Raw genomic sequence first — 3471 nt, 5'->3', positions numbered from 1 at the left:
AGTAAGGCAGTAGTGAAACAGCAGTAAGATAGTATTAAAGTAGTAGCAAAGCGGTAGTAAAATGGTCCAATAGTAAAGTGGTGGAATAGTAGTAAAATCGCTTTAAGAACATTTGCAACTGTTTGGCACCATTTTTGAGTGAATTGGAGAACGTCAGACTTTTGATGAAATTGTGTCCCCGGGGCTTAGGGATTTTTTCAAAAAAATAATTTTCTGCCGGTTAAGTTGTCGAGGGCTGATTTCTTGTCCTGTGATAAAAAGCCTTCTGTTTCAACCGCCAAACCTTTCAGCGGAGCATTTGCAACCGTTTGGCACCATTTTTGACTGAGTTGCCGAAAGTCAGATTTTGGATGAAATTGTGACCCCGGGGCTTAGGGATTTTTTCAAAAAAATCTTTTTCTGCCGGTTAAGTTGTCAAGGGCTGATTTCTTTTCCAGAAATAAAAAGCCTTCTGTTTCAACCGCCAAACCTCTCAGGGGAGCATTTGCAACCGTTTGGCAACATTTTTGAGTGAATGGTCGAAAGTCAGATTTTTGATGAAATTGTGACCCCGGGGCTTAGGGATTTTTTCAAAAAAATCTTTTTCTGCCGGTTAAGTTGTCGAGGGCTGATTTCTTTTCCTGAGATAAAAAGCCTTCTGTTTCGACCGCCAAACCTCTCAGGGGAGCATTTGCAACCATTTGGCAACATTTTTGAGTGAATGGCCGAAAGTCAGATTTTTTATGAAATTGTGACCCCGGGGCATAGGTGTGGGAGTCATAAAGCCATGGCAGAGGTTTGTAAATACTGCAGGGTACCTCCGGACCTCGTGACCAGCACTCTGAGCTTTACAATGTATTGGAATGTAATGATGGGGGCAATAAAAGCTTGGCCGGATGTAGGTAACATGAGATTGGCAAACGGCCATGCGGCTGGACAGAACAAAGGAGAATAAATCGGAGAAGGGCAGACAGAGGGGCTGCTCTCTCTTACAATGGAAATATAGCTAGCTTTCTGCGTCTTTATTTTACCCTAAAGAAGTGCCACTTGTAACGGCAGGCTCCAACAAGTGGTGCCCTCTCTGAGGCTCAATTAAAAGAAGAGGAAACTTAAAAGAAAGGAGGCTGGCTAAAGGAAGCAGTGTGAGACTGACTTCAGACTTCAAAGAGAACCGAGAGAAGCAACTTAAAGGAAACAGTCTGAGGCAGACTAAGAGGATTTTAAAAGACACTGTGAGAGGACTTTCGATCCAAGCAGTGGATATCATTGGCTCACCACGTCCGGCAAGGATTTCAAAGCGCTTATACATCTTTTAAAAAAGATCCCGGTGAGTCGATCCCTTATATATTGATTTTAGAAATATGGGCAGCTGTCTGTCTTCTCCCCAACAGAAATTTTTAAGAGACTTAAAATTTCTCCTCTCCTCCAACAAATTGGAAGTTCCTGATGGCGATTTGATACAGCTCATTCTGGCCATCGATGAGCATTGCCCCTGGCTTGCTGCACATGGGACTTGGGAAATAAAACATTGGGATAAGATTGGAGCACATTTTCACAGACACCCCAGCTTCGGTGTTCGGATTTTAAATGCTTGGTGCAAGATTCGTTATGCTATGGGTTCTTTATCACCAAAAAATATCTCCATGGCTGTATTGCCAACATCACCTCCAGCTTCTTTAGTCCAGCCTGCTGTGATGCCGCCTGTTCCAGCACTTGCTTTGCCAGCAGCCCCAGACCCCAAACCTCCAGATTACAGTTCCTCACCAGAGGACCCAATCCTGTAAAAATACAGTGGTCTGGCTGGAAATGACCCTACTCTTTCAGCGGCAGAACAAGCTACCCCTTTTCAACGTGCAGTCCTTGCCTGTTCCTTATCTCAGGATACCATGGCGTACCCTGTTATTGTGCCCCCTGCTGGTGCCCCAGCAGGAACTCAAGCCCAGCACCAACCTTTTGATTTTAAAATCTTGAAAGAGCTGCAGCAGTCAGTAAAAGTCAAGGAACAAATACAGCAAATGGGAACTTTACAACCTGGCATGGCAAATCCAAATATGCCCCCACGAGAATATCAGTTGGCAGTGATTGATTTAAAGGACTGTTTCTTCTCTATCCCACTGGATCCAGCAGACAGGGAACGGTTTGCTTTTACATTGCCAGCATATAACAATTCGCAGCCCACCCAGCGATATCAGTGGGTTGTCCTGCCTCAGGGCATGTGGAACTCCCCTACACTTTGTCAACATTTTGTGGATGAAGCATTGAAACCTTTCCGCATGCGCCACCTAGAGGACAAGCCTTTGTGGGTTCCAGCTCAATGCGTGCAGCCATGGCGAGTCCCTTCAATTGCGGAAGTGCCTTCCCCACCATCTGCCTTGCCATCCTTTGCTGCACCGTTATACAAGGAAGAGAAGCAGACGACCCAGTCCAGTTGAAACCACCATATTTCACCTTATCAGCTGGCAAGCCGCTGTCATCAGAATCCTACTCTGGCTGGCAGCATCCATGGCTCAGCCACTCTCGAACTATAAGAACAGCTTTGTTGAATAAGACTTTTAGGGGAGAAAATTATCATAAGATATGGAGGAATAATATTTTTGTGCAAGATATGATTAAGTTTTATTGCATGCTTCTAAATGTTGGGTGTGTATGCCTGCCCCCATTTGTTTTCAAATTAGAGAGGGGAAAGAATCATGGGGCATATAGCCAAACTGTCAATATACATTGAAATTCACTTTTAATAGCTCTTGTTCTCTTACAGGAACATACAGTGACCAATCTCAGTGCTATAGGAGTGACAGTGCATGGCTATAAACTGGAAAGGAAGCCTACCATGCAGCTTGGAATCAGAATTCTTATATTCTTGGCTTCCGGATGGAAGTTGGCTTCGACATTTATTGATTTTAGTGATCATTATAGTAGTTATTTGCATTATTTTGTGTTGCTATATACAATGTATTCCTTCTTTAATTTCTATGTGTACTGCATGGTTCTCCAGTCCGCGGCCCGCATCCGGTTTCATATTGGAACGGACATTTATGGCTCTGATTAATAAAATAAAGAAAGAGGGCATGTGGGAGTCATAAAGCCATGGCAGAGGTTTGTAAATACTGCAGGGTACCTCCGGACCTCGTGACCAGCACTCTGAGCTTTACAATGTATTGGAATGTAATGATGGGGGCAATAAAAGCTTGGCCGGATGTAGGTAACATGAGATTGGCAAACGGCCATGCAGCTGGACAGAACAAAGGAGAATAAATCGGAGAAGGGCAGACAGAGGGGCTGCTCTCTCTTACTATGGAAATATAGCTAGCTTTCTGTGTCTTTATTTTACCTTAAAGAAGTGCCACTTGTAACGGCAGGCTCTAACACATAGGGATTTTTTTAAAAAAATTCTGCCGGTTTTTAAAAATTCTGCCGGTTAGGTTAAACAATAGTAAAGTGGTGGAATAGTATTAAAATAGCAGTAAAGTAGTAGTAACACAGTAGTAAAAT

At 43.6% G+C, this 3471-nt stretch overlaps 1 long non-coding RNA gene across 1 annotated transcript; it reads left to right on the top strand.

Moving 5' to 3' along the window:
• Positions 1–2265: 2265 nt before the first annotated feature.
• LOC307225479 lies at positions 2266–2910 on the top strand. Its single transcript, XR_013843032.1, has 2 exons — positions 2266–2746; positions 2778–2910. It is a non-coding gene; the product is annotated as an uncharacterized lncRNA (long non-coding RNA).
• The last annotated feature ends 561 nt before the right edge of the window (positions 2911–3471 follow it).

Source organism: Podarcis cretensis (assembly GCF_951804945.1).
Source record: "Podarcis cretensis genome assembly, chromosome: 10".
NCBI lineage: Eukaryota > Metazoa > Chordata > Lepidosauria > Squamata > Lacertidae > Podarcis > Podarcis cretensis.
Note: the sequence above shows the minus strand (reverse complement) of the source record. Positions and strands in the feature narration are given on the sequence as shown.